Here is an 8,698-nt window from a genome sequence, read left to right as displayed (position 1 = left end):
TTCAGTTAGTGTAAACATGCACAATGCTATCACAGCTAATGCGAGGCTGAGACTGAAGCTTTACCCTTTGTTTCCGCTGAGAGACGTGCCACGTGACTCATTTCCCCGCGTGTACAAGTTATCTTAGGTCGGCATTTGACTTCTGAGATTCAGATCGAGTCCTACGTAATTTTTTTTCAAACTGGTTGGTTCGACTTTTAAGAAATTTGAGTTCTAATGAGTTAGAGAACTGAGGTACCACTGTATCTGGGGAAACATGGAGAGAGCATATAAACTACACAGAACCCAAGCCGGGGGGTGTGAGGTGCCAGTGTTACCCACTGAGTCACCACGCAAACTACACAGAGCCCAAGCCGGGAGGTGTGAGGTGCCAGTGTTACCCACTGAGTCACCACGTAAACTACACGGAGCCTAAGCCGGGGGTGTGAGGTGCCAGTGTTACCCACTGAGTCACCACGTAAACTACACAGAGCCCAAGCCGGGAGGTGTGAGGTGCCAGTGTTACCCACTGAGTCACCACGTAAACTACACGGAGCCTAAGCCGGGGGTGTGAGGTGCCAGTGTTACCCACTGAGTCACCACGTAAACTACACGGAGCCTAAGCCGGGGGTGTGAGGTGCCAGTGTTACCCACTGAGTCACCACGTAAACTACACAGAGCCCAAGCCGGGAGGTGTGAGGTGCCAGTGTTACCCACTGAGTCACCACGTAAACTACACAGAGCGACCATGCTGCCCATGTTAAAAGAAAGATACTCAAACTGTTCAATTCACATTTTATTATAATATTGAAGCAGACAACACTTCTTCCTGAGGCATGTGTTTAAACATTAAAGTAGCATACAGACCTATGATGCCATTTACACTGAGGGAATAGAATGCATGCCGCTAAGAACTTATGGCTTGCCCACATGTATTGGTCTAAAAACATGTTATTTATTTCATTATGTGTTTTAAAGGTCCCTCACATTCAGACAGACATCTTTTAAATAAACATGGCTGCTCAGACACCCTGGGGTCTGTCAGGAGCTGCTGTCACACCCACTGTCACTATTACATGCAGCATCACTACAGCAGATACAGATCACAGGTTTTAGCAGAGCATGAAGTTATAGGAATTGAAGAGGAACATCTACAGTCTGCTTTACATGGGCAGTAACCACAGTATCTCTCTGCAGATGTAGCCATGACATCCACTGCATCGTCTCCTCATGTGTTAACATGCTACATTTTTGGCAGATTTACAGGGTACCATATTATGGGGTTTTGTTTATTTTTAGTTGTTACGTTATACAGTATTTGATATTACAGATGTTTCATTCCACCTCCAACAACAAGCAAAATCTATGTTAAACATAATGATTATGGCTGTTATTTGTTAGTAAATCAAAATTTTTACAAATGAGTAACCATGTGTTAAGTATTAAAATGTTCAGTGGTTCATTGCAGTTCAGCTCCTTTATCCAGCTCTTGTATGGGAACCATACCCTTAGTCCAGATCCTGTTACTTCTTATAGATGATGGAATTTTAAGGTGATACTGCAAAATACACATGATGACTTTTTATGTTAAATGTAATACTCTGACAAAGCTGAGTTGTAATAACTCATTATCTTTTCCTTAGAATAAAGGAAGAGTTGCACTTAGTTGAGAGACACCAAGATCCTGAGCCAGACCAGGTAGGTGCCCAAGATACATCTCCCCCTCTGGCTGCTGTCCTGGGGCCTGTTTCTCTACATCAGTCTGACCATCTTCCCTCAGATTATTATACATAATTGTGTCTGTAGCAAATCTGTGACCCTTGTGCTCTTCCTCCTTCCCTGTAAATATGGAGTCTGAGGTAGAGGAAGAGCCCTTATTATGACTGCAGCACACAGGAACATGTCAGTAAATTCTCCATGCTCATGGTCCCCTGGTGTTTAACATCATAGCGAAGGCGGTCATATAATACTGAATCTCAGAAAAAGGTTGATTAAACCAAAGAAATGTATATTAGTGATGACAAGCTTGGATAATCAGCATATAGACTCTGGTACAGTCATATGAAAAAGTTTGGGAACCCCTCTCAGCCTGCATAATTATTTACTCTACTTCCGCCAAAAAAGATAAGTGGTATGTTTTTCATTTCCTAGGAACATTTGAGTACTTGGGTTTTTCCAAACAAAGATTTTTGTTAAAGCAGTATTTAGTTGTAGAATTTTTTAATCAAATGTGAAAAACTGACTGTGCAAAAATTTGGGTACCCTGATTTGAATGCATATAACTGCTCAATATTGATTACTTGCAACACCAAATTGGTTTGATTAGCTCGTTAAGCCTTGAACTTCATAGACAGGTCTATCCAATCATGAGAAACAGAATCTAAGGTGGCCAATTGCAAGTTGTGCTTCTCTTTAACTCTCCTCTGAAGAATGACAGCATGGGATCCTCAAAGCAACTCTCAAAAGATCTGAAAACAATGATTGTTCAGTATCATGGTTTAGCGGAAGGCTACAAAAAGCTCAGATCTCAGAGGTTTAAACTGTCAGTTTCAACTGTAAGGAATGTAAACAGGAAATGGTAACTGGAAAGTATCTTTGTGTATTCCTAAAGAAAGGCATTGCCACCCCTTCAGAGGGATCTCAGAGGAAACAGTGCCTCCTTCTGGCTGCCCTATGGACAAGCAGATTGGGGGTACAGGGGTCACTGGTGTGGGAGGGGTTGGCACCCAGTTCCAGACCAAGTCCCCCCTCCCTAACAGCCTGTCCCCCCTCCCAGCTGACCTCCTGGGTGCCGCCAAGGTGGCAAACCTGGTGAGAGCTGCCGCCCCAAACCAGCAGGGGCCCCAGACCACGTTCAGATGGGACTCGAGGGAAAGGGCTTTGAGTGGCGCTTCAGATATGGAGCTTTTCCAGCCGCACAGAAACCGGTCTGATTATAAGAACATAAGAATTTTACAAACGAGAGGAGGCCATTCGGCCCATCAAGCTCGCTTGGGGAGAACTTAACTAATAGCTCAGAGTTGTTAAAATCTTATCTAGCTCTGATTTAAAGGAACCATGGATGATGAAGAAACACAGCTGAGGTTTACAGGCCCAAGCCCAGAATGCACAGCATAGAGAGCATGAAGGCTGTTTTGGTGACTGTAACAAACATACAGTGACCCCTGCTGGTGAGATGGTTGTCCTGCGCCCACTGTGCCATGTGCTGTCGGTAGGTTACTCACCACGGCTGACTGTGAGCACCACACAAGCCCTGTGGTTTGGAGATGCTCTGACCCAGTCATCCAGCCATAATGATTTGGCCCATATCAGAGTCACTCTACCCCTTTATCCCTGCCCATTTCTTATGGATTCAAAATGTCAAGTATGAATACTGAATGTTAGCTTACCATCTCACATATCCCTGACATTGTCATTTGCTGCTTTCATGAGATCATAAAAAGTACATGTTATTTGCTTCATGTGGGGTGGTCATAATCTTTGGCTTGTTGATATATTTTGATTTAGATCAACTAAATTACAATTGAATCAGTTTCGGGCTGGGCTTAGGTACGGATATGGAACTGTTTTGAATAGGGAAAGGTAATTTATATACAGTATGATGTATATACATCAACTGTTTGTACTGTTTGATTTCTATGCCATAGGACTACATATTGCATCCTGGTTTTTTTTTAAAGATAAAGTATCTAAACCCTCTCATGGTGACCTCCAGTGTTTGCTGTAAGATGAAAAGTAAATACCACTTGCTGGCTTCCTATCAACAGTCTCCCTACTTAACCACTGTGAATATTTAAAAAGTTTGGATTTTTAATTAAGTGCTGTAGTTGTAAGGTTGTAGGTTGCTGGTAATTCCAACATTTCATTACTGTTTGATTACATGGAAACTAAAATAATGTAAACTGAAAGGTAAATATCACATCATGGTCACTGCGCTGTGTTTGGTGAAACCCAGTAATATGGAGTATTTAAATTAATACTGTCACTTCTGTATGGATCACGTGACAATGAGGAGACTGAAGCATTGTCCCTTACTGATCCCAATGGACCAAACACAGAGGAGGTAAACAGAGGAACAAGAACTCTGTGATTCTCAGGGTTCCTGTCATTTACTCCACTTTGGATCCAAGGACACAGTTACCTGTCAGTTTTTACAGTGCATTTGTGTAAAAGAATGAGGAAGTTAGCTTCTCAATGAAAGTCTGTATGCATGAGAGTTGGAGTATTTCATTCATGCTATAATTTTTGGGTAACATTTAAAAATATTTTGTCACATTAAAACAAGTCCTTTTACCTGGTAGATATAGTAAACACAATTACATGGTGGCTACATTACTTCTTTGATGAAATAAAGAATATAAAATCAATCACCTGACACACTTTTGCAGGGATCATGTGAGAATCAAGAGATGTAGGCATCATCACCTGCTGATCACAATGAACCAAACGCTGAGGAGGTATTACTGGGAGAGAAGAACACAGACGTCTGAAGGATCTAAAGAGTGTAATTCTATATTTTTTGCCTACAGTCTCAAGTTTTCCAGATCTTGTTCAATCACCAAATTCCTGGGTTAGTGGTCACCAGATAACGGAGGATCTGTTACAATTCATTTTATCTAAGGACTTGAGCGACTTTACTGGGCAGCAGATAAGCTTTTCTAGGACAAGCTACACATGCATATAAGCTAACCCTCATCTACAGAGCAGCACCCTGGGAGTATCTATAGTCAGTCTCCTCAGGATAAAGTCAACTGTGAAGATCAATACAGAGTCCTTCATGTCATACTATTTATTCTGAACTGAACTCTATATTATGCTGTTGTTACATGTTACCTTTCACCTCAGAATATCTGTTTAGCACACAACCTTATATAGTTCATTTCAAGAGACATTGTTTACTTATTTTAAGGACAATCTTCTAAAACCATTTCTATGCAAATATTTACATATGATGATTATCTGACTCACCTTTGCAGTGTTGTTTGCATTGTTCAAATGTACAGTGTTATTACCAGTATTCTGAGTAAATCCAGAAACCTTCCTATGTAAGTATTTGTGTATCATATGATGATTATATGACTTACCTTTGCAGTGTTGTATGCAGTGTTGAAATGTACAGTGTTATTACAAATATTCTGAATAAATCCTCCCTGCTCACAGTCCCTGCTCAGTCATATTGTGACACATTGTGTTTAAGCTTGACTGCCTGTTCCTGTAATTGCCCCTCTGCTAATTACAACAGGGTTGTCAAAATTCATGGACACCCAGTCATTGAGCAAAAATATTTTGAATGCAGTGATACACATGGTGTCACAGTGGTTAGCAGTGTTGCATCATGCCTCTGAGTTCAAGTCTTTGCCATGAAAGTGACTCTTGATAGATCCTTTTATGAGCTCTGTGCTGTCCAGCGTTTCCAATGTTCCTCTGTTCCCAGAATGTGCATGCCGATGATCACCTGACAGCCGTCGTCTAGCATCTCCTAGCGGGTTAGGACAGCTCCGGAGCTCCCCTAAATCCTGCTCGACTTGAGAGTACTTTCCTTGCATATTCCTAACAGTTGGTCCAATATTGCATCACTCTGGGAATTTTGGGCCTGCTTTCCTACTCTGAGATGCTTTATAAATATGGGCACCAACCTCTTTTCTCTGCAATCTCAATGTGAAGCTGCTGGACCATGGGAAGCTCATTTCCACAATGTTTGGCAGAATCAGGAGATCCTGATTTTCCCGAATTTGACATGTCCCTGGGTCAACATGGAAGGGACTTGTATTTTACTTCTTTAACCAATCACAGTGTTTATTGTATGACATCACCACACTGGTCCATTTTTTTTCTCATTTTCAAACATGACCATTCAGGTGGGGGTGGTACGTGCTCAGTGGGCTAAGCCTCTGTACCTGTGAACCGAAGGTCAACAGTTGAAGCCTTATTATTTATTGTTGTTGTCATCATCATGAAATAAGCATGTGCCCTTACACTGCTCTGTATGGTCTGTGCAGGTAAGCATGTTCCTATGTTCTGTATCTATGACATGTCCCTTAACATACGGCATACACAATAAAACGGGCAAATCTATGCACCTTTTCACTTAACAGTGAAATTCTAAAAATGTAATTTCAAGGTTGTGCTAAAATGTTATCTTAAGTTAAATGGTAAATCATCAGGCTGCAATTTTGTGAAAGATGTAACATAACCCAAGAATAATTACATTTTCATTGTATCTACACCACTACATCCGATGTTAGATTATAGTATTGTAATACTAAAATGGCCCCCACAGTCACCAGATCTCAACCCAATTGAGCATCTTTGGTTGTCCTGCGCCCACTGTGCCATGTGCTGTCGGTAGGTTACTCACCACGGCTGACTGTGAGCACCACACAAGCCCTGTGGTTTGGAGATGCTCTGACCCAGTCATCCAGCCATAATGATTTGGCCCATATCAGAGTCACTCTACCCCTTTACCCCTGCCCATTTCTTATGGATTCAAAATGTCAAGTATGAATACTGAATGTTAGCTTACCATCTCATATATCCCTGACATTGTCATGTGCTGCTTTTATGAGATCATAAAAAGCACATGTTATTTGCTTCATGTGGGGTGGTCATAATCTTTGGCTTGTTGATATATTTTGATTTAGATCAACTATATTACAATTGAATCAGTTTCGGGCTGGGCTTAGGTACGGATATGGAACTGTTTTGAATAGGGAAAGGTAATTTATATATGATGTATATACGTCAACTGTTTGTACTGTTTGATTTCTATGCCATCGGACTACATATTGCATCCTGGTTTTTTTTTAAAGATAAAGTATCTAAACCCTCTCATGGTAACCTCCAGTGTTTACTGTAAGATGAAAAGTAAATAACACTGGCTGGCTTCCTATCAACAGTCTCCCTACTTAACCACTGTGAATATTTAAAAAGTTTGGATTTTTAATTAAGTGCTGTAGTTGTAAGGTTGTAGGTTGCTGGTAATTCCAACATTTCATTACTGTTTGATTACATGGAAACTAAAATAATGTAAACTGAAAGGTAAATATCACATCATGGTCACTGCGCTGTGTTTGGTGAAACCCAGTAATATGGAGTATTTAAATTAATACTGTCACTTCTGTATGGATCACGTGACAATGAGGAGACTGAAGCATTGTCCCCCACTGATCCCAATGGACCAAACACAGAGGAGGTAAACAGAGGAACAAGAACTCTGTGATTCTCAGGGTTCCTGTCATTTACTCCACTTTGGATCCAAGGACACAGTTACCTGTCAGTTTTTACAGGGCATTTGTGTAAAAGAATGAGGAAGTTAACTTCTCAATGAAAGTCTGTATGCATGAGAGTTGGAGTATTTCATTCATGCTATAATTTTTGGGTAACATTTAAAAATATTTTGTCACATTAAAACAAGTCCTTTTACCTGGTAGATATAGTAAACACAATTACATGGTGGCTACATTACTTCTTTGATGAAAAAATAATATAAAATCAATCACCTGACACATGTTTGCAGGGATCACATGACAATCAGGAGATGGAGGCATCATCACCTGCTGATCACAATGAACCAAGCGCAGAGGAGGTTTAACTGGGAGAGAAGAACACAGAAGTCTGAAGGATCTAAAGAGTGTAATTCTATATTTTTTGCCTACAGTCTCAAGTTTTCCAGATCTTGTTCAATCACCAAATTCCTGGGTTAGTGGTCACCAGATAATGGAGGATCTGTTACAATTCATTTTATCTAAGGACTTGAGCGACTTTACTGGGCAGCAGATAAGCTTTTTTAGGACAAGCTACACATGTATATAAGCTAACCTTCATCTACAGAGCAGCACCCTGGGAGTATCTATAGTCAGTCACCTCAGGATAAAGTCAACTGTGAAGATCAATACAGGGTCCTTCATGTCATCCTATTTATTCTGAACTGAACTCTATATAATGCTGTTGTTACATGTTACCTTTCACCTCAGAATATCTGTTTTGCACACAAGCTTATATAGTTCATTTCAAGAGACATTGTTTACTTATTTTAAGGACAATCTTCTAAAACCATTTCTATGCAAATATTTACATATGATGATTATCTGACTCACCTTTGCAGTGTTGTTTGCATTGTTCAAATGTACAGTGTTATTACCAGTATTCTGAGTAAATCCAGAAACTTTCCTATGTAAGTATTTGTGTATCATATGATGATTATATGACTTACCTTTGCAGTGTTGTATGCAGTGTTGATATGTACAGTGTTATTACAAATATTCTGAATAAATCCTCCCTGCTCACAGTCCCTGCTCAATCATATTGTGACACATTGTGTTTAAGCTTGACTGCCTGTTCCTGTAATTGCCCCTCTGCTAATTACAACAGGGTTGTCAAAATTCATGGACACCCAGTCATTGAGCAAAAATATTTTGAATGCAGTGATAATTAAAGGGGCGACATGGTGTCACAGTGGTTAGCAGTGTTGCATCATGCCTCTGAGTTCAAGTCTTTGCCATGAAAGTGACTCTTAATAGAGCAGTAAATTTTATTCTGTCCCTGTCAAGCCATTATCTTTTTATGAGCTCTGTGCTGTCCAGCGTTTCCAATGTTCCTCTGTTCCCAGAATGTGCATGCCGATGATCACCTGACTGCCCTCGTCTAGCATCTCCTAGCGGGTTAGGACAGCTCCGGAGCTCCCCTAAATCCTGCTCGACTTCAGAGTACTTTCCTTGAA

General features: G+C 40.6%; 1 long non-coding RNA gene across 1 annotated transcript; it reads left to right on the top strand.

Moving 5' to 3' along the window:
- Positions 1-6,431: 6,431 nt before the first annotated feature.
- Positions 6,432-8,266, top strand: LOC140593502 (uncharacterized). Its single transcript, XR_011993901.1, has 2 exons — positions 6,432-7,171; positions 7,496-8,266. It is a non-coding gene; the product is annotated as an uncharacterized lncRNA (long non-coding RNA).
- The last annotated feature ends 432 nt before the right edge of the window (positions 8,267-8,698 follow it).

The sequence above is a fragment of the Paramormyrops kingsleyae genome, chromosome 12 (assembly GCF_048594095.1).
Source record: "Paramormyrops kingsleyae isolate MSU_618 chromosome 12, PKINGS_0.4, whole genome shotgun sequence".
Lineage (NCBI taxonomy): Eukaryota > Metazoa > Chordata > Actinopteri > Osteoglossiformes > Mormyridae > Paramormyrops > Paramormyrops kingsleyae.
Note: the sequence above shows the minus strand (reverse complement) of the source record. Positions and strands in the feature narration are given on the sequence as shown.